Here is a 23192-nt window from a genome sequence, read left to right as displayed (position 1 = left end):
GAATAGCCAGTGCAGAAAACAAATATGATAAATCTTTATTTATTTATGTATTTATTTTTCAAGCCAATTAAATGAACTAAGGGCAATTACTTAATACCACCTAGGCTCTTCTCAGTGGTTGATTATCTCTGTTGTTTCATATATTTGAATTATCTCCTCATCCAACATACTGTCATTTGCTGCTCTATGCTGCCTTGTAAAAGTTTTGTGATGGTGCTCACAATCAAAAATGCTGAAAAAATTTAAGATGGATCAGTAACATATTCCATCTATACCATAATTTCATAGTTAGGTAGACAACTAATATTTATTCAGCAACAAAACTTTTACAGAGTGAAGTCAAAATTAAAAGCAAGGTCTTATTGGTTCAACTGATAAACCTATCTGTTTACTGTAATTAAATTGTCACAACCTTCAAAACAGTTTATCATTAAGTACATTGTATGTCAATATCATGTATTACATAAAAGTAAAGCTAGTAATTATTTTCAGACATACACAAGTTTTAACTTTGCTTTTTAATGTTACTTTGCTCTTAAAGTATGTCATTCTTAAAAAGAGATGTGAAGAATCCCAACGTGTTTTCCAAACCAACTTTGATAGTCTGTAGCACTATGACATTGTTACTTAGACCAGAAAGTGAATTTGTAATGTACCAAAAGACAATTTTTCTGTTTTTCTACTTGTAATGGGCAGACAAGATTTAAATTTTTATGGATCGTGAAGAACCTCTGAGCTGCTTTAACAATAAGGCACCGTATGTTTTCATGCAGCACACCTAAACATTTCTTAAGAAGATAATGTCAGCCATTTTCTTATAAACAGTTGTCATCTTACTCTGAAGTAAACATTATGTTTATTTTCTGTTCAATTTCTACAATATCTTTGCTAAATCTACTGGACTATTGTTTTAAAACCATTTTGCATGTTTGACGATAAACTACAGGATTTTTTTTTTTATTCAAAATTGTGAACAAGATGGTTACTGGTCCTAAGTGACAACCCTTTGTTATTTGAGTACAAACATCGAAAAAACATCTCTAAGATGAGGTTATTAACACTGTCTTCTCATTTATAAAATCATATTGCATTACTATGCTACATTCTTGTGATCAGAGTTTTACTGTTTTTGTGCTGAGCTTAATAAATCAAAACAAACTGAGAAACAAAAAGAGTAGATGGCAATGTGACCTCCTGGTATATGAGTATACCTTGTAACCTACAGGTTCAAGTCGTATAGTGACTTGACTACTGAAAGGGACCTACACTAAGACAAAAATCACTCAATGAGTAGGCGAATGTTATCATGCGATATATGCTATAAGCGTTAAATGAAGGCTACTAACGTGGTCTTCAAATGGCTGCTTCAATTAAAGAATGTTAGAATGACTAGATGTTAGAATGATAGATAGATAGATAGATGGATAGATGGATAGATGGATAGATAGATAGATGGATAGATGGATAGATAGATAGATAGATAGATAGATAGATAGATAGATAGATAGATAGATAGATAGATAGATAGATATGGTATAGTGTGCTCAATAAAGTTGTCCTTAATCATGAGCACTGCCACGTTATTTGCTAATGGACCTTATAGTATAATTACCAACGTTTTTTCAACACAAACCCAAGGAAAGCTGATGCTGCTTTTGCCTAAGATTCTTATCTGGCTAATTAAAAAAATAAGTACATAAAACGTGCTCAACGTTTAGTTATCAAAATGTAATCTGCACTGATCCCCTGTCTCACGCGCGCTGTTTCAGCCTGGAACGTTGCAGGTGCTACTCAAGTTCAAATTGTGAAAATGTGCATAGATTATTTTCACCCTTCCTGATTGCAAAAGCTTTTCCTGTAATATGTTAATACACGTTTCTATTAGGAGATATATAAACAAAATAATCTCAGAGTTCCCACTTAGTAACTGGGTGGACACCATAATTAATCATTAGACCAGTAACTGTGAGGACAACATGCAGTACATCTATATTCTAGATTTCTTTGACAATCTTAAATAAGCCTAATACTACGATACGGTACGCAGACACTACAATTCCAAGCGAGCCAAGCTCACTGAATATTCATCCATCCATCCATCCATTATCCAACCCGCTATATCCCAACTACAGGGTGACGCCTCCTCTTGTTAATAAAGGGTATTATTTTCAAACATAAAAAACTGGGGTGCAAGATCTTCAATTAAGTTTATTACAACAGTCATTAAGGGTTCAAGATGTCACTTTCTTAACTCTAAAGAGTCATGTCATCACAAGACAGTAAATATGTTAAAATGCCACTTGGGAAAATTCATATTTTAGGGCGCATGCTGCTTTGTGAATTCAAAAATATTTAAAAATATTTCACGTGCCATCAAGAATGTCACACATTTTGCACGGTGCAGAACTTTTAACATAAGTATCTCATTTAGCGAACTGGTCTGCTTCATTACGGGATAGTGCTGGATAGCTAGTAAGTATGTGGGCAGAATGAATGGTATTTAATTATATACAGTAAATGAATAAACAGGTAAATATGACGATCTAGGACCGTTTTAAATATTTAAAAACCTTTCCGGAAACCAGTTGATTTTCCATGAGCTCATTGAGATATCTGCACAACTATTCGCAAAAAAAATGTTCTTGCCTGTAGCGAAAAAAGAACACTAATGGACTGTAAAGTGCAGATGCAAGATAACATTATGACAAAATCTGGTATAATAATAGCCGTAGTAAACAAAAACATAGTAGAGACTTCACTGACTTAACTACCAGTTTTTAATAAAACATTTTAAGCACATGAAATCTCTGAAAGTTTCGGGCTATTCGAGTCAACAAGGCGTAAGAGATATCTACTACTTGAAAACAAATGTTCAGTAACTCAAAGCAGATGAGCAAACTTAAAATCACATCTGGTTTCTGGAAAAGTGCCTAAAGCGCAAGTCCCCAAAACCAAACATAAAAGAACGCGTCCTTACCTTTAGTACTGGGAATAACCAAGTAAGAAATAATAACGGCAAACAACTTCCACTATGTCCTTCTAAAATGTCTTTTACTACAGATGGTGTGGACGAAAGTTACCCTGTCTATGAATAAACTGTTTCATATTTGAGGAAGAGCGCCCAGGCGATAGACGCGACTTTAAAATCCCTCCCCATACTCCTCGCCCATCTTTACCCCTCCCTTTCAAAGGACTGGCAGCTCGGTTGGCCACACCCCATTCTGCTATTGGCCCTATGCAAAGCAATCACTAACAAGAGAGACACAGGCACATATTTTCTGGGTGGAGTATAGAAGGCAGGTTAATTTGATGTGACCAGTGGGAGTGACTCGCATGTCTCGTGCGGGCGCAATTTAATAGGTTAGACAACGATTTTGTCTGCTCAGTCTGCTGAAAGAAGGAAATATAAATAGACTGTTGAACCGTTCCTGGTTTAACACCGGGGATCATGTGATGATTTTGACAAGAGTAAAAAAAAACAGCACATACTTATTTTTTATTGAGGAAGGACAGCAGCGACAGTTGTTAAATCCAAGGAATACATTTTCTACTATTCACAGTAAGACTTGTTTGTTTTAACAGAGCCTCAGATAAAATAACACAGTTAAAGGCGCTTTATTTCTACAAACTGTACCGTGTTTTTCGAGGGTGACATGCATAAGTAAAGCTGCCCGTCGTGTTCGATTGAAAACACCCTTCTAGACGTGCTTTTAATAGTTTGGAAAGGATCGAACTAGCAATATGCTTAGTTTATTTATCCTTGCGAAAATTAGCACAGTTTTAAATTGAGCTGAGTTTATATTTCGTACTTCTTAACGTATGTTTGATAAGAACAGAATGTTAAGTTATGTTAAAGTGCTGGCTATTGCTCGCCCAAAGCGGGTGGTGTGTGGTACTTTTTCATCAGTCACCGTAGAACGAGTGAAGGTGCTACACGCATCCAGAGTTAATTGGGTTTAAATATTTTGGCCTATAGTTGTTAGTGTGGCATTTGTACACATTCCCTGTGGCACGGTGATCATTTATTTTCTCATACACAGACGTGTAGGTTAGGGTATTTGGCGATTTCAAAATGACAGTGCATAACAGACCGTGTAATGGACTGTGTTGCGTCCACGCCGCCAGAATTCCAGCTGCCCCAAACACGTAACCCAAAAATTGGATCAAACAGGCTTGAGAATGCAATTTTATCATTGCTCACCATGACACTTGTCGACATTATGCATACAAAAGAATAAAACGAAAACTAATTCGTATATATTTTAGATAATTTTGTAATAGGTAGCATTTTTACACATTGCATTTGTAAATCGGGAGCAAGGTGATGCCTCACATCTACAGACTCCTTGGTTAGAATTTAAGTCTGGGAACTGGCTTTTTTGACTTTTCACACTGTCCCCGGGTCTGCTTGGTTTATAACCTGAGTTCTTCGGTAAAAGGTGTCATTTTGCTTGACTTTTCACTCCTGCATCTTAAAGACATTTGTCTTAGGTTGATTAGCTGCTTTAAGCTGTCCCCCAATGAAACTGCTGGGCAGAACAGTAGTTTCAAGCTCCCAGCAGGCTTGAACTGGAAAAGCAAATTAGAAAGTAGAGGGATAGATGTTTGTAAATATAACGTACAGTTTGTTTTTGCTGTTGCTTGGTAACATTTCATTATGATGCCCACATCAATGTACTTATGAATATGATTTGTTGTATGTTGTCGTCAAAGTCTGGTAAATAATAATAATTTAGTGGGGGCTGATGCTATTAAACTGGACTGAGATATTACCATATTGCCAGCCCATTTTTATGGGGTAAATTTATTTATTGTACCCACAAAGTGCTGAAAAAATCAGTTCTAGGAAGATTTTAAGGAGACTTTACCATACATTTCTTACTGTTGTTGCCTTTTAGGGCAATATGTGTGGTACAAATGAACAGAATTAACAAAAAAAATCCCAAAGCAGTAAGCAAAGAGATTTCTTGTATCATATTATAGTCATTTTATACTCGACTAATTTTTTTGCATATGTAAATGTGTCCTATGTTGCTTGCCATCTTTATATTGCATGATATTCATATACAGTCGATTCCTGTTAATCGGACCACATCGGATGCAATCATTTTGGTCCTAATAACCGGCTGGTCCGATTACACGAACATGCCCTATACATGTGCAACCATGATGGAACGTGCTATAAGTAACATATTAAAATGTTATTATGACTTTTATTGTGCTGCTACACACGCGTATTGCGAACGTACAAACAAGAACTACGTACATGTACATGTACGCTTGCTTACAACTTTGTTTATTGAAAAAGAAATCTACAAATTTTTCGAAAAGATCTACACGACACTCAGCATGCAAAGCACAATAAAAAAGGTTACATTATCAAATTCCAGTCAACGTTTGAAGAACTTGTCTAGTGTGATCTGACGCATTCCGTTGACGCACTGCATTCTCATTCTCTTGCTTTAACAAGCGTGAACTTGTAGTCTTTGCCAAGCCAGTAATTTCAGCCAACCGATGCTGACTAGTGTTTGGTGGTTGTTGCCTGATCTGATCCAGGAAATCAATTTTTTCAGATAACGTCAAGTCCCTCCGTGGCATTTTGGCAGGGGAGACAAGACATGCACAGTTCACAGACTAAAAGAGTTCTGATGAAATCTTGGTGTTTCCAGGTCAAGATGTGGAGGTCAGGAGAGCCACAAAATGCTCACCATTCAAAGCTTCGGCATTAAAAGCGTCCAGTTTGACTTTCTTGAAGCAAAAGCTTTCTTGCGTAAACTTTAATCCTGATTGACAGGAAGGAATTCCTTGCATGGACACTCTTGTTTACGTTCGACTTCATGTCGCCGGCTACTGGGCGGTCTGTTTTTGGAAAGAAAGGGCAGGCATGTTCAATCCCACTGGTTTGCACTTGGTACAAATTTTCCGACTTCCTGACCTTTGATAAAAGCATAAATTCTCCTGGGGAGCCCTGGGATTCTCCCGATGTCGCTGACCCGCTTTACATCTGCTTTCCGGGGGCAACTTATGACTTCTTTTTATTATTCTCTGTCACGTTCTTTGGTCCGATTAAACAAAATTTTGTTCCAAATAAGCGAACAATATTAGGCTTATGTAATATGATTTGTTTTGGATCTTTAGGATTCGGTCCGAATAAGTGGCTGGTCCGATTAACCGGTGGTCCAATTAACCGGAATCGACTGTATAGCTTTTAGTAGGGCCCTTTTTAACATTGTTTAAATATGCAGTATTTGTACTAAGTGTCCAGAATGAAAGCACGCTTCACAAAGCAGCATCCTGGGTTACAGAACTACATCTTCTTGTTGTATGTGTTTGTTTTGCACATTTTAGCCTCCAGCAAACCTAAATTTAATTAACTGGTTTTGAGTACATGTGTATGTATAAAAAATTTAAAAAACATGTATATTAACTGTTTTGAGAATGGAGAGTGCAAGACAGGTGTAACAGTCAATAACATTGTATAATGTTAACGTTTACCCCCCTGAGTGGAACTGAAGAGTGTGGGGGTGGAACGATCTCCTCAGTCTGTCAGTGGAGCGGGACAGTGACAAAAGTCTGTCACTGAATCTGCTCCTCTGTCTGGAGATGATACTGTCCAGTGGATGCAGTAGATTCTCCATGATTGACAGGAGCCTGCGCAGTGCCCGTCGCTCCGCCACAGATGTCAAACTGTCCAGCTCTGTGCCTACAATAGAGCCTGCCTTCCTCACCAATTTGTGCAGGTGTGAGGCATCCCTCTTCTTTATGCTGCCTCCCCAGCATACCACCTCGCAGAAGAGGGTGCTCACCACAACCGTCTGATGGAACATCTGCAGCATCTTATTGCAGATATTGAAGGATGCCAGCCTTCCAAGGAAGTGTAGTCGGCTCTGTCCTCTCTTGCACAGAGCATCAGTATTGGCAGTCCAGTCCAATTTATCATCCAGTTGCACTCCCAGCTATTTATAGGTCTGCACTTTCTGCACACAGTCACCTTTGATGATCACAGGGTCCATGAGGAGCCTGGGCCTCTTAAAATCCACCACCAGCTCCTTGGTTTTGCTGGTGTTCAGTTGTAGGTGGTTTGAGTCACACCATTTAACAAAGTCCTTGATTAGGTTTCTATACTCCTCCTCCTGACCACTCATGATGCAGCCCACGATAGCAGTGTCATCAGCGAACTTTTGCACATGGCAGGACTCCTAGTTGTATTGGAAGTCCAATGTATATAGGCTGAACAGGATCGGAGAAAGCACAGTCCCCTGTGGCGCTCCTGTGCTGCTGACCACAATGTCAGACCTGCAGTTCCCGAGATGCACATACTGAGGTCTGTCTGTAAGATAGTTCATGATCCATGCCACCAGGTATGAATCTACTCCCATGTCTGTCAGCTTGTCCTTAAGGAGCAGAGGTTGGATGGTGCTGAAGGTGCTAGAGAAGTCCAGAAAAATAATTCTTACTGCACCACTGCCTCTGTCCAAGTGGGAGAGGGATCGGTGTAGCATGTAGATGATGACATCTTCCGCTCCCACCTTCTCCTGGTATGCAAAGTGCAGAGGGTCGAGGGCGTGGCAGACTTGTGGTGAAGCAGCAGCCACTCCATGGTCTTCATCACATCTGACGTAAGGGCGACAGGCCTGAAGTCATTTATCTCACCAGGACGTGATACCTTTGGGATTGAGGTGATGCAAGATGTTTTCCAAAGCCTCGGGACTCTCCCCTGTTCCAAGCTCAGGTTGAAGATGCGCTGTAGAGGACTCCCCAGCTCTGACGCACAGGCCTTCAACAGTCGCGGCGATACTCCGTTTGGACTTACTGATTTGATGGCATGAAGTCTCTCCTCAGCTCTCTGCTTACCTGGGCTGCTGTAATTGTTGGTGGGGGGAAACTCTCTCCTATGCTGGTATCAGCAGAAGGATGGGTGGAGGATGCAGTACTCTGAGGTGAGAGTGGTCAAATCTGCTAAAAAAGTTGTTCATCAAGTTTGCTTTCTCTGTGTCTCTCTCGATGGAGGCAGCCCGCTTTGAGCTGCAGCCAGTGATGATCTTCATCCCATCCCACACTTCCTTCATGTGCAGTAACAAATATGCAATTCCAAAATTGGTAACAGTTATTGTGAAGTTTTCTCCTATTTTTCATGTGTGTTTCCTCTTACATCCCAAATACGTATGTGTTAGGTTAATTGTGCCATCATGAGTATAGAATAAATGATATACAATCCAAAGTCATTTTGTGCTTGTTTGTGGCCTTGAAGTATAATGGGTTGGTCTGGAAAATAAATGGATGCATGTGTAGAGGTAGACGATTGTAGCTAAGAACAACATTTATTTCTATAGCATGTTTTCATAGCTCAAAGAGCTTGACAAGATGTGAAAGAAATAACTGCAAAAAAAGAAAAAAGTAATTAAAATTAAATAAGAATAATAATAAGTAAATAAAAAATAAATCAATACATACTCATACATACATATAAACAGATGTATAATTAGTAGAAAGGTAGAGTACTTATACAGCATATAGTATCAATGTATAGCATTTATAAGATTAGTCCAATGATAAGGTTAGATGGACTGGGAGGGAAAAAAAATCTGCATGGATTCCAAGGCCAAAATGCCCCCTAGCCCAGCTAATCCTGAAACAGAAGGCTCAGTACTGGTACTTCTCAGTAAGCCACATATAAATTATACATACAGTACACTATGCAGTGAAATTCTTTGCTCAACCTCTTTGACTGTGCCATGAGATGAATATAAAGGAGTAATAACAATACATAACTTTATAAATTCAAAAATGATTAATAGAATTATAAATATGTAATAAGTAATACTAACTAATGAATGACAACAACAAGCATACTACTACTAGTACTACTACTGCTACTACTACTACTAATAATAATAACTAAATAGGTGACTTAAATTAAATAACGTAATGTGAGAGAGGTAACAATAGGGCATCATGTATTTCTAGATACTTTCCTCACATAACATTTATTTAATAATAAATAATAGTAATAACTAATTAGATGACATAACTTAAATAACATAATGTGAGAGAATTAACAATAGGGCATCATTTATTTCTAAATGCTTTCCTTATTTAACAGGAGGATGGACTGTTGTAAAAACTCCTCCTCTGCCTCTCTGAACTGGAATTTAGGCAACAATAGCATTTATCTGAGTGCAGCATAGAAAGCAGGCCACTGTTGGGATGACTGGTGTCACAGATAATTTTCCTTACCCTGGTTTGACATCACTTAGTGTAGATGTCCTGGAGGTTAGTGAGTGCAAATGCTGTGATGTGTTCAGGGTATTCAGAAATGCACAACTGATGAGAAGAGAAAGAGAACATTTCTGTATGTATTTAAATAAATTGACAAAAATGTAAAGGTTATTCCCAGGCTAAAAACAGAAACGAAAGATACTGATGTGTGGATTCAGCTATATAGCCTTCATAAGTTATTTTACTGAAAAGGAATGCATGGTGGACCAGAACAAGTTACATATGACAAAATTAATGAGGAGCTGCATCAGTTTGCATCTTAAAATGGAAAGAAAAAAGGTAAAAGTTATTCAGTCACTGAAAAATAAATAGAATTGAAGGTTATACACACTTTGTTATAGTTGTATAGACTTTGCAGTGTGTGACTGAAATGAAAGGCCTGATGGGTATCAGCACAACAGTTTCTGTTAACCGTATTTATGTGTCTTTGATGCCTTTCTAAATTTGTTACGGTGCCATCTGGTGACAGAATTTTACACTACAGTGTAAAAAAAGAAATACATTTCAGTTTCCTTATTTGTTAAATGCAAAAAAACAAGAAAAATTACCTCTGTGTTGTTGGGAAAGCTTACAGTTTGTTAGAATTCTTTGGCTAGTTCAATTTGCTAAGATTATTGCATAACTTTCAGCTAATAGATAACCTGACAATACTATACTGTGCTTCACATTGCCAGAGATGCAAACTTTATTTTTTTTGAGATCTTTTGTTGAATTTATTAAAAGCATATAAAATTCCATACAATCAAGTCAAACTTGAAAGGAGTCTTTTCTAATATAATATAAATGTTTAATCTAAAATGTTATTGATTAGGTCCTGCCAGGTTTTAAAAAACTTTGAACAAATCCTCTAAGTTAGATTTAGATTTTTTCCAATTTCAAATAATATATAACATCAGTTATCCACTGATAACGAAGGGGTGAATTAGGATTCTTCCAGTTGAGCAAGACAAGTCTACGTGTTAGTAGTGAAGTAAAGGCAATTACAGTTTGTTTGTCCTTCTCTCTGGAAGTAAACCAAACAAAGCTGTTAATGGATTAGGAGGGATTGTGACACCAAAGTTGTCTGAAAGGCATTTAAAAATTTTGGCCCAGAATGATTTTAATTTGGTACACGGCCAAAACATGTGACCCAGTGAAGCTGGGGTCCAATTGTAAAGTTCACAGGTTGGATCTTGCCATGGAAACATTTATGACAATTTTAAACGAGATAGAAGTGCTTGTTAAAAGATTTTGAGTTGAATAAAAAGAAGGGATTTTAAAATGTTTTTATATATTATAGAAATGCTGTCTGAGTCCTCAAAACTGATCAGTATCTCTTCAGGAATAGAAATAGGTGAGAGGTGAGGAAAACTGGGCAGATTTCATTTAGAAAGTTTTTAATTTGGAGATAGTGGAAAAATTGTGTTGATGGCAGATTAAATTTGGAGTGTAATTGTTCAGAGGATGCAAAGATATTATTTACATATAAATCTCAAAATTATTTAATCCTGTATGTTTTCCAAACAATAAAAACTGTGTAAGTTTGAGAGGATGGAAAAAGGTGGTTATCACGTAGAGGTGCCACAGATAAAATATTCTCTAACTCAAAGTGCTTCCTACATTGGTTCCATATTCTGAGTGAATGAAGGACAAATGGGTTGTTAGTATATTGACGATACCTTGTATTTACTGGTGTACAATGCAAAAAATATAAAGAAGTGCTGCAGGATTTCATTTCTATTGCAGACCAAGCTAGTGTGAGTGTTCATCTATTTGTGTCAATGTCTAGGTTTTTATAACTTGTATGTTTGCCACCCAGTAATAAAATTGAAAATTAGGTAGAGCCATGCAGCCTTCTGATTTAGGTCGTTGTAGAGTCGCCTTTTTGAATGCGTGGGTTTTTTGAACTCCAAATAAATGAGGTTATGATTGAATCTAATTCCTTAAAAAATGATTTGCTAATGTATATGGGGATATTTTGAAAAAGGAACAGAAGCTTAGGGAGGATATTCATCATCACAATGTTAATTCTTCCAGCTAAAGTAAGATGGAGGGTAGACCATCTGTGCACTTCTTGTTTATTTTATCAATGCAAACAGCAAAATTTTTTTAAAAGAAGAGCTTTATATTTACTTGTGATGTTGACCCCTAGGTATGTAAACTGATCTGCAATGATAAAAGGGAAGGTGTCCAATCTAATGCTGTTTGCTAGAGAATTCACTGGAAAGAGCACACTTTTGTTCAAATTAATTTTAAGATATCTTTTGAAATTCTGTTAGGGCTGTAGGCTCAGAATTTTGTGGGTCTGATATATACAGTGCCATATTATCTGCATAAAATGATATTTTCTGTTCAAGTCCTTCTCTGAAAATTCTCTTTTTCTCTGATGTATTTCGAAAGTAAACAGCCAATGGCTCAATGGCGATTGCAAATAGCAGTGGTGACAAGGGGCATCCCTGTCTAGAACCGCATTCTAATTTGAAGTAGCTTGAAACAATGTTGTTAATACAAACTGAAGCTTCTGGACTGGTATACAGTAGTTTGTTCCATGCACATATGTTCGGGCCAAACCCAAATTTATGCAAAGTGGTGAACAGGTAATCCCATTCATACTTTCAAATAGCTGAAATCAAAAAAGAAATGAACCTACTAAAATGGTAAATTTGTATTGGTCCTCCTCCTGAAGTGAAATACTTCTGAATATGGTACCTGCTGAGTTGTCTAGTACCTGTATTTTAAAAGATTTAATATTTGATTGCAATACCACCATCCCAGTAATATCCTTGACCCTGGTCCATCTCACTCAGGCCATGTCTGATCATTTCTTCACTGTAATTGCTCTACTTTAGTAAATGAAATATAAACTACAGTCTATACTTAGTTTTTACAATCAATACTTGATTCACCCTGTCAGGTATTAGTCTGTCTTTTGCACTTATTGACATTATCTCTACTGTTAAATTGCACTACATCAGTAATGCTGTTCCCAGTCAATAGTTTGTTTTTGCACTACATCAGGTTTCTTGGTCAGCTTTTAGTCTTCCATGTAATCTACACATTTACATTGCACATTGTAGCTATTCACCCTGATTACTCTTGGATAAACTGGTTACTTGAAAATGTTTAGGCATTATGTGGTTTCTTGAAATGTTTAGGAAACTTTGTGTCAGTATATTTCTGATTCCTATTTGTTTCTTAATTTTACAGTGGTGTGAAAAACTATTTGCCCCCTTCCTGATTTCTTATTCTTTTGCATGTTTGTCACACAAAATGTTTCTGATCATCAAACACATTTAACCATTAGTCAAATATAACACAAGTAAACACAAAATGCAGTTTTTAAATGATGGTTTTTATTATTTAGGGAGAAAAAAAATCCAACCCTACATGGCCCTGTGTGAAAAAGTAATTGCCCCTTGTTAAAAATAACCTAACTGTGGTGTATCACACCTGAGTTCAATTTCCGTAGCCACCCCCAGGCCTGATTACTGCCACACCTGTTTCAATCAAGAAATCACTTAAATAGGAGCTGCCTGACACAGAGAAGTAGACCAAAAGCACCTCAAAAGCTAGACATCATGCCAAGATCCAAAGAAATTCAGGAACAAATGAGAACAGAAGTAATTGAGATCTGTCAGTCTGGTAAAGGTTATAAAGCCATTTCTAAAGCTTTGGGACTCCAGCGAACCACAGTGAGAGCCATTATCCACAAATGGCAAAAACATGGAACAGTGGTGAACCTTCCCAGGAGTGGCCGGCCGACCAAAATTACCCCAAGAGTGCAGAGACGACTCATCTGAGAGGTCACAAAAGACCCCAGGACAACATTTAAAGAAATGGAGGCCTCACTTGCCTCAATTAAGGTCAGTGTTCACGACTCCACCATAAGAAAGAGACTGGGCAAAAACGGCCTGCATGGCAGATTTCCAAGACGCAAACCACTGTTAAGCAAAAAGAACATTAGGACTCGTCTCAATTTTGCTAAGAAACATCTCAATGATTGCCAAGACTTTTGGGAAAATACCTTGTGGACTGATGAGACAAAAGTTGAACTTTTGGAAGGCAAATGTCCGTTACATCTGGCGTAAAAGGAACACAGCATTTCAGAAAAAGAACATCATACCAACAGTAAAATATGGTGGTGGTAGTGTGATGGTCTGTGGTTGTTTTGCTGCTTCAAGACCTGGAAGGCTTGCTGTGATAGATGGAACCATGAATTCTACTGTCTACCAAAAAATCCTGAAGGAGAATGTCCGGCCATCTGTTCGTCAACTCAAGCTGAAGCGATCTTGGGTGCTGCAACAGGACAATGACCCAAAACACACCAGCAAATCCACCTCTGAATGGCTGAAGAAAAACAAAATGAAGACTTTGGAGTGGCCTAGTCAAAGTCCTGACCTGAATTCAATTGAGATGCTATGGCATGACCTTAAAAAGGCGGTTTATGCTTGAAAACTCTCAAATAAAGCTGAATTACAACAATTCTGCAAAGATGAGTGGGCCAAAATTCCTCCAGAGCGCTGTAAAAGACTCACTGCAAGTTATCGCAGACGCTAAATTGCAGTTATTGCTGCTAAGGGTGGCCCAACCAGTTATTAGGTTCAGGGGGCAATTACTTTTTCACACAGGGCCATGTAGGTTTGGATTTTTTCTCCCTAAATAATAAAAACCATCATTTAAAAACTGCATTTTGTGTTTACTTGTGTTATATTTGACTAATGGTTAAATGTGTTTGATGATCAGAAACATTTTGTGTGACAAACATGCAAAAGAATAAGAAATCAGGAAATGGGCAAATAGTTTTTCACACCACTGTATTTTATATTTTGTAGTAAGTGTCCTGTAATAATGTTGTCATTCTTTGTTGGCATTATACCACAATTCTGATCTTTAAAAAGAAAAAGTTGTTGTGTATGAATTTATAATCAATACCACTGTAGTTTGTTTTTTGCTCTTTGACTGATTACCTCTATTTTTATACAGTAAATAATGCTACACATTGACATAGAGCACATATTACCTTATATATACTGTAGACATGGGCATATATCATATTAACTTAAATTGTCTAAACCAACAAGTAATTAATGCATGCTGTTTCATATTCTAATAAATAAAACATCAATTAATATCATTATAGTCAATCATGCTTATGCATTCAATTAATTGCTTTTCAGCTTCTACTTGAGCACCATTGCACAATAGAAACATTACCAATTTAATTTTATAAACAATTATACATAAATAAATTCTAAAGATGCATAATGCCTGAGCAGACTTATCAGAAAAGCTGATCCATCATAGGGCTAATCCTGGACATAATAGACACTACTGCAGAAAACAAGACAGTGGCAAAATTGGATGCCATAATGAAAAATCCCCTTCAGGAGGTGCTGTCTTGCTCAGACTCATTCCTCATAAGTGTGCTAAAAAGTGTCTCTGGGGATCTTTGCTTCCTCTTGACATTAAGTACTTGCAAATATATACATGTTTTTTTTTTTTCTATCTATCTATCTATCTATCTATCTATCTATCTATCTATCTATCTATCTATCTATCTATCTATCTATCTATCTATCTATCTGTCTGTCTGTCTGTCTGTCTGTCTGTCTGTCTGTCTGTCTAGTTATGTTTCTGCTGCTGTATGCATCTAAATTTCCCTTTCAGATTAAGAAAAGCCAAGCAAAATGACACCTTTTATTGGCTAACTAAAAAGATTACAATATGCAAGCTTTCGAGGCAACTCAGGCCACATCTTCAGGCAAGATGTAATACAGAAACTGGAGTTCCCTGTGTTTATATACACACACTAGGACAAGAAACAACATTGGTAAATCTTTAAATGAAAAATCTTAAATGTAAAAAATTAATAGATTCATTCAGGCTAAGATTAGTTTAACAAGAGAGAGAAGAACAATGTATGGTCAAGATCTTTGGATAAGATAACTGTCCAACAAAGTCCTTTGAAGTTTGTGATGAGTTTTTCAAAACAATATGGGTCTGTAGAGAGGTTATCTGTGTCATTCTGAGAGATGCAAACAGTCCTCATATCTTGCCATAAAACTCTTGTCTTTATTCAAGCTATGTTGTAATGTATTAAATTTTAACATGAGTTTAACTTCCCATTCTTTACTCTCTTGCTGTGTTTTGAAGTTGCCCATAAGCACTGTGACTTTAAAGTCCCTCTCACAGTGACCATGGCTGTTGAAGTGGGTCGCTACAGGAACATCTGTGTTGCCACGTTTAATGTGGAACCTGTGTAAATTTATTCTCTGGTGGAGTGTTTGTCCAGTTTCTCCCACATAGAGTGCAGTGTCAGGACATTTCATGCAGAGAATTAGGTAGACAACATTGGATGATCTGCAGGAAAATGATCCCTTTATGTGACGTTCAAGTCGGCAGTGTGGTATAACTGTACGGTCTGTATTGTAAATGTGGGCACACGTTTTACATCTTTTCTGTAGGCAGGAAGATGTGCCATTTTCTGTTGGTTCATTTAGGGAGCTTCGGACAATTAGTTGCTGAAGGTTTGGTGGTTGTCTGTATACCAGGAGGGGAGGTTCAGGAAATACATTTTTCAGTGTTTGGTCATTGTTTAGCATTGGCTGAAGTTCTTTTATAATTTTTCGAAGTGTTTCAAGATGTGGGTTGTAGGTGACGACAAGGGGGATGTGGTTCTTATTGTATTTGTATTTATATTCCAGAAGTTTATCTAACCTAATCTAATCGAAGAAACCCATAATGAAACTACTGTAAAGCGTCTTTGGATGCCTACTGTTCCAATACATATGGTTCCAATAAACTCCAATAACTGTTATTCAATGGTGAAAAGCCAAACTGATCAGATGATTTAACCCCCATCTCAATAAAAAAAATATCACTCTCTGGGCCTCATTGAGCAGCTGATGTAGACGTCGCCAGTAAACAGGATGGCTCCAATTACACATATAGGATTGCTACTGCAGCATTCTTTGTGACTCATTAATGTCTGAGAAAATATTTTTTCCACTCTCTGTGCCTTATAGGAACACATTGAGGTATTTCACTTAAATGGAGAGTGAATTTCACTACTGACTAGTGTGGACGCGGCCCGGACACAGACAGGCAGACATGTTGTTCATCACCACCACATGTTCATTTACCCAAATATTTACAAATGAGTCCAGTGCACGCACACAAACCCCACACAGTCCTGGCCACACAATGCCTTCCTCTTTGGGCCGCCTCCACTCTCCTCTCCTGCTTTGTCCTGCTTCCACCCGACTCCAGCCTCGAATGAAGGGAGACGGCCCCTTTTATTTCATCCTGGATGGGCTCCAGGTGTATCCCGGCACTCCTCCCTGGACACACCCCAGTGTGGCAGAAGTGCCGGCTGTTCTCCCGGAAGCTCTCCGAGTGTCCCTGCTCCTCTTCCCCCCAGCACTTCCTGGTGTGGCTGAAGTGCTGAGGTCCAGGGTCCCCAAGGCATTGGGGCGCCCCCTGGCGGTGACCACGGGTCCCTACAGGGTTGGGCTTCCAAGCCCCCTACCCGTGGCCCCCCAAAGCAACCAGGATGGCGGCCCCCACGTGATCCAGGGTGGGCATAGACCCTCTTCCGGTCCCTCAAGGCGTCCTGGCGTCGTCCAGGGTCGTTGCCCCTAGCATCCCTGACACTAGTATGGACTGCAGAAATCTATTGCATTTAGCACATCATTGGCAATTCATTAAGTTATAAAAGCACACAAATATAAATACTGTTTATTGTCAATAAATTAATATCTAGCCCACTTATAATAACCAGTAATCACAAAAAGATACTGTTACAACAGATAGATAGATAGATAGATAGATAGATAGATAGATAGATAGATAGATAGATAGATAGATAGATAGATAGATAGATAGATAGATAGATCTTATGAAACTACTGAGAGGATTAGAAATTCTTTAGCAGAGACCCTTACACCATATCTTGCCCCTGTACTTTCCAGGTCAGAGCTATAGCAGTGCCTTTAACCAAGTGTTCTTTTGCTCAACAAGTGAGTGGTTTGTGGTAGCTGGCACCTCTTGCTTGTTTGTGCCTCTGACTAGATACAAGAAAACATATCTTTGGTCAGCAACATCATCGCTTGTTACCCTTCACATGGAGACTACATATGACCAGAAGCTACATGATGATTGAGTTCCTACTGGCAACTGTTCACTGTTACCCTCCACTACATAACCCAGTTAGTGCAAGGTTCTCTTTGAATGTCCATTACAATATCCCTCACACATGAGATCTAATTACATCAGGCTCTGTTTTAGCACTGATTTCATTTTTCCCTCCTCTTTATCCCTTCCTGCCCTTTTCAGATTATCTGACTATAATCACACATCTTTCAAAACAGATATTACTAAGTGTTCACTTTGTAACAGTTCACCTTGTCCTAGCTTTCTTTGTCACACTTTGTTTTGTAATGACTGGTATTTATTTCATGGAGTTGAGAGATTTACTACCTGGACATTTTTAAAGGTTAATGCACAATATGAAAAGCAAATGTGAGCTTCAGTGTGGCACAGTGGGCACCATTACCACCACAAATATATTGTACAATGGGTTTGAAAGCTGCAAGGAGTTTGCATATTCTCCTTGTTTGAATTAAGTGGGTTAGAATACTAACTTGGCAATACTTAAAAACATCTGTCCTCAGCGAACGAGACAACAGTCCTTTTAAGGACCAACTACTGCCAATGAGTGTTCAATCTATTCCTCCATCTCTTGGTCATTATAATATTATTTCAGTTTATCATAAATATAAATCAATGTTCTCTCAAGCTTTAAAACAGTATGTTAAATAATAACCTTTTATAATTGCTTTTATATAGTAAAATCATATTTTATTTAATCTTTATTTTCATTCCAATATATCTTATTGCCATTTTCATATTACTGTGTAAATGTTAATTACTCTGCTCTTTGAAGTGCCATTATATAGTTGTATAAAAGACACAAGCTGACTGATCACATTTGCTATCTAAATCAATAGTTAATGGAAAATCAGTACATTATCTAAAAGGCTAAATATAATGCAGATATATATTTGTGCAACTGTATATTAGGAATTCTTATATTTTTATGAAGGTTACAATAATAAAATATCTGTTTAACTCTCATATAAAGTTATGAAAAGACTTGTAGACTTGTTAGATATATATCTTTTCTCACTGTTTGTGTGGTGTGAAGCAGTGGTAGAAGTTGTTTATGTTTTTTCTCACATAAGAGAAATATGAGTAAAACTAGTCTTTGCATGAAATATGTTGCACACGTTTTACTCAAAAATTCATACTGTGCACCAGTAATAAATGTGGTCCAATATGTTGCTTTATATGTAATGCACAACACTGTATATGTTAATTTAACATAGTTTTTCTTTGTAGTCAGACAGAATAAATATATCACCCCTAGGTGTTTTTCTATTCATGGTAAGACCCCATCTTTTTATTGTTAAGATTACAATGAAGGTAAGATTTTCACTGTAGTACAGCTCAGCAGTGTAAATATAATATAGATCTGCTTTGCTGCAAATAAATATATACATCATATTAATGCGTTTTAAAAGACAAAAATACACGTGATTATCATAAGGAGGGGAGGGGAAGGCTGTGCTGGAGGAGTGCCATACAGATTCAGTGTCCTGGGTTGAAAATCTGCATCCAGTCTCTGCCTTTGTGAGATCTGCACAGTCTCTCTGTGTCTGTGTGTGTGTTTTTTTCTCAGGGTACTGTGGTTTTCCTCCCATATCTTCAAATCCATGCACATTAAGTTAAGGACTGGTGCTTAATCTAGCACTGGTTTCCTTCCATGCACCTCATACTGCCATGATAGAGTCCAGAAGCTGATCACCCTGAACTAGATTAAAAGTTTTGAGATAGCTATGTTGTAATATGTTACAATATTCAGGCTCCTGCATCTATACTAATAAAAGGCAAAGCCCTCACTCACTCACTCACTCACTGACTCACTGACTCACTCACTCACTGACTCATCACTAATTCTCCAACTTCCCGTGTGGGTGGAAGGCTGAAATTTGGCAGGTTCATTCCTTACAGCTTCCTTACAAAAGTTGGGCAGGTTTTATATCGAAATTCTACGCGTAATGGTCATAACTGGAAGCAGTTTTTCTCCATTTACTGTAATGGAGATGAGCTTCAACGCCGTTGGGGCGGAGTTTCGTGTGACATCATCACGCCGCCCACGTAATCACGCAGTACATAGAAAACCAGGAAGACCTCAAAAAAGCGCTCAAGAAAACATGCATTATATAATTGAGAAGGCAGCGAAACAATAAGAAGCGGGCGATTGACATATACAACCATATTCATGAGTTCTGCTACTTCGGAAACAAAGCACGATGTAAACCTACACTTTAAATTAAGTTCATAGACAGGCTGCGCTGGCGTTTGTAATTTAGTGCCTGCCCATATAAGGCCGTCCGTCAGTGGCAATCCAATAGCAAACTGCCACGGGTAAATATTCACGGGTGAAGGACTGTGCTTATGGAGAGGAAGATGAGATGGTCAGGGTGGTGTTTGACACAAACTCAGCGAAACTGCGAGAGAAAGTTTTAAGTGCCAGGACTAAGGTAACATTAAATACAGCCATGGACATAGCACGAGATGGCACCAGCACAGCTGGGAACCTTCGATGCATGTACACCGAGTGGCTCACGTGAACTGGCGCAGTGCACAGATAAAAGGCAACAGTTCCAAAGAGCTGAACAAAACCGAATTACACAATTGAAAAGGCAGCAAAAATATGAAGCGTCTCATACATACAAGCATATTCATAAATCCAACTACTGCGGAAACAAAGCACACGTTGGAAAAAGTCAATGTCCGCTAAAGGAAGACAGTGTAAAAAACCCGTGCATGCAGTGTGTCAGGTCTCAGATAAAGAAGAAGGCGAGCTGTTTATTGATGCAGTAAGAAGCGAATCGATGAATGAAACCTGTCATCTTTACAGCGATTGACAAACACGGAATGTAACTTGAACACAACACATCCTACAAATACGAACCTGATTGAAAGAAATAATGATAATCAAATCCTTGATGACAGCAACACTCAGTAACACTCACAAAACAAATACTGTATATTGACAGTCATGTTACGTTATTTTTAAAATGTTCCCTTTTCTTTTCTAGCTTTTTAACACACTACTTCTCGCTGCGATACGGGTATATATATATGTATATATATATATACCCGATCTACATACTCGAATAATGGATACTTTATTCGCCATCAATGATTGTTTTGGTAAAGCCATACTCAGTGTATTCATTAGATGAGCGGTAAAAAGTAAGGCGAGGAGGATGACTAATTGAGGCATGCAGGCTGTAGTGCGCGTCAACTCTATCTGAATTGCGATCACATTTGAAAAATATATCTTTTCAAGTTCTATTTAGTCCATATGTGTCAAACTCAAGGGCCGGGGCCACATCCGGCCCGGCGTAATTATATCCGCCCCGAGATCATTTTATATACTGTATTATTGTTATTAAAGCCGGGTATATGAAGCGCTGGTAACACAATAAACTACAGATCCCATAATGCAACGCTAGCTCACACGATGCTGAAGAGAAAAGTTGATTCTGAAAATAGAGCCTTTAAAAACCGATGGGAGGCTGAGTATATGTTTACTGAACCCGTGTGTCTCATTTGTGGAGCTATTGTGGCTGTAATTACAGAATTTAATCTAAGACGGCACTATAAAACAAAACATCAGGGTAACCTGAAAGACCTGAATGCAATGCAGAAGATACAGAAAGCAGAAGAATTAAATAAGAATCTGACACTTCAGCGGACGTTTTACCGTGCACAATCACAAAGTGATTTCAATTGAGGCTGCTTTTATGGGAGACACAACCACTTGCCCCACTTTCCCTGTTACCAAGTAATGTTAAACCAAGTCGTCACTACGGTGTTCCCAAATCGCACTTTGCTGATAAACTGAGCGCACTGAGTTTGCACGGCGCTTTGGTGACTTTGAAGAACAAAAAGTCCGTCTACATGCGGCTCGAACCTTGTGCATGTTTGGTAGCACATATCTGTGTGAGAAGCTCTTCTCAGTGATAAAGACTAACAAAACAGCACACAGGAGTCGCCTCACTGATGAGCACCTGCAATCCATCCTGAGAATCTCCACAACACAGAACCTCACACCAAACAGAAACGAACTTGTGGCCAAAAAAAGATGCCAGGCGTCCAGCTCTAAAATGACATATGAGCAAAGACAACTGAATGATTTGATTTGTTATTGCTGAAAGGAACACATTTTATTTATATTTCCAGGTTTTGTTATGCAGCATGTTCATATTTGAATTTGTATAATTTTGACAGGATATATTTTTATGGAGAGCAAAATCTTTTGGGATATTTAAAATCTAAGTTTATTTTTATAAAATATAAAATTACATAAGAGTAAAGAAATTTGAATGTTTGTTCTTTTAATGTTTACTTTATTTCTAACTTGTATAATTTAGACAGGATATATTTTTATGGAGAGCAAAATATTATAAGTTGTTTAAGGTTTGAGTTGATTTATTCAGGAATAATATTCCTGTCTGTTTTTACCATTCCTACCAAAGATATTTCTCTCGACTAAATAAAAATTCCTTCTATTTAAAATTTAAATAGAACTTGAACAAATCGATAGTTCATAATATCCACGCAGACTTGCACGTAAGAGCGGGAGTTATCCGTTTTAACAAACAGCGTATTGCACTGATACGAAATAGCTGTGTGTGTATATATGTAGATATGTATGTATATGTATATATATGTTTATATATGTGTGTGTGTATGTATATATATATATGTATTTGTGTGTATATATGTGTGTGTATGTATGTATGTGTGTATGTATATGTATGTATATATATATGTAGATATATATGTATGTATATATGTGTGTGTGTATATATATGTGTATATGTATAGATATGTATATATATATGTTTGTGTGTGTGTAAATATATATATATATTTATATATATATATATATATATATATGACAGCAACACTCATCACTCACAACAGTGACAAAACAATTACATTGACAATCATGTTACGTTATTTTCAAAATGTTTCCTTTTTTTTTAATTGCTTCTTTAACACACTACTTCTCCGCTGCGAAGCGCGGGTATTTTGCTAGTCCTTAATATTTTATAGGCAGGTTTAAAAAATTAAAATTGAAAATTAGCTTTTTAGAAGCAACGGAAATCATCCATCCATTTTTCATATCCTATTTTTCACATGAAACTAATACCTGTTCTTACAGTTAGGCAGGAACTAATGGTGGAAATAATCCTGGATTAGGTATCAATCCATCACAGGACAACTTTTTAAATGTATGTAGCAAAATATTTATAATGTAGTTAGGGACTGAATACAGTGTTGTGAAACAAATGTTAATGTGCAATCTGGCAAAGATTCCCAATACTAGTTTATTTTAACATAACAGATTAGAACAGTAGCAGTAAAACAACACAAGGATTTGAATTTTCGATATTATTAAGATAATACTTGCAATAGCTTCAACATAGATATGTCAGAGAACTCCCTTCATTGACAACAAGACTGCGGCAAATACAGTATAAAGTTATATTTATAAACTGGTATTCCAATGATTTTTGCTACCTACCGTTACACATACAACAGGTTTTTAAATAACATACATTGTTTTTTTTTTCATCCAATTAAAAGAGGCCTTGAGAAACTAATTAAATTCAGAGGTGTTGCATTGACAGCCAGTGTCAAAAATGACAAAGTGTTGGCCTTCAGAATAACAACAATATGTCCATAAATGCTGAATTATCAATAAACTAGAGCATAGTTCTTTTGAGCTGTGGTTGTGGAGAAGTTTACTGACAAACAACGTGTCAGCTTTTGATTAGACCAAACTTGACTGT

At 37.4% G+C, this 23192-nt stretch overlaps 1 protein-coding gene and 1 long non-coding RNA gene across 3 annotated transcripts in view; one reads left to right on the top strand and one right to left on the bottom strand.

The window, feature by feature from the left end:
- Nucleotides 1–3127, bottom strand: part of prkcq (protein kinase C, theta) — a 108919-nt gene extending 105792 nt beyond the window's left edge. For both annotated transcript variants that reach the window (XM_039761327.1, XM_039761328.1), the window contains exon 1: nucleotides 2978–3127. The gene's annotated coding sequence lies outside the window, so the exon portion shown is untranslated. The remainder of the gene's footprint in view (nucleotides 1–2977) is intronic.
- Nucleotides 3128–3352: 225 nt separating this feature from the next.
- Nucleotides 3353–23192, top strand: part of LOC120534074 — a 34803-nt gene continuing 14963 nt past the window's right edge. The window contains exon 1 of the long non-coding RNA XR_005634678.1: nucleotides 3353–3559. This is a non-coding gene — a long non-coding RNA (uncharacterized LOC120534074). The remainder of the gene's footprint in view (nucleotides 3560–23192) is intronic.

The sequence above is a fragment of the Polypterus senegalus genome, chromosome 8 (genome assembly GCF_016835505.1).
Source record: "Polypterus senegalus isolate Bchr_013 chromosome 8, ASM1683550v1, whole genome shotgun sequence".
In the NCBI taxonomy this organism is placed as follows: Eukaryota; Metazoa; Chordata; class Cladistia; order Polypteriformes; family Polypteridae; genus Polypterus; species Polypterus senegalus.
This window is presented reverse-complemented; position numbering and strand designations above follow the sequence as displayed.